Source organism: Arachis duranensis, chromosome 2, assembly GCF_000817695.3.
Source record: "Arachis duranensis cultivar V14167 chromosome 2, aradu.V14167.gnm2.J7QH, whole genome shotgun sequence".
Classification (NCBI taxonomy): domain Eukaryota; kingdom Viridiplantae; phylum Streptophyta; class Magnoliopsida; order Fabales; family Fabaceae; genus Arachis; species Arachis duranensis.
The window spans coordinates 32355739-32356219 of record NC_029773.3 but is presented as its reverse complement, the minus strand read 5'-3'; positions in this window follow the sequence as shown (position 1 = coordinate 32356219).

The window sequence follows — 481 nt, the reverse complement described above, 5'->3', positions numbered from 1 at the left end:
TAGCTTTCAGGGTCTCAAATGCCTGCAGACACTGTGTGTCAAACACAAATGGTGTGTCAGCAGCTAACAGGTTACTCAGAGATTTTGCAATTTTCGAAAAATCCTTTATAAACCTTCTGTAGAATCCTGCGTGCCCCAGAAAACTTCTGATTGCCTTAACATTGGCAGGTGGTGGTAATTTTTCAATTACCTCTACCTTTGCCTTATCCACCTCTATTGCCTTGTTTGAAATTTTGTGCCCAAGGACAATTCCTTCAGTCACCATAAAGTGACATTTCTCCCAGTTTAAAACCAGGTTAGTCTCTTGGCACCTTTTCAAGACAAGTGCTAGGTGATTAAGACAGGAGCTAAATGAGTCTCCATATTCTGAAAAGTCATCCATGAAGACTTCCAGAAATTTCTCTACCATATCTGAGAAGATAGAGAGCATGCACCTTTGAAAGGTTGCAGGTGCATTGCACAGACCAAAAGGCATCCTCCT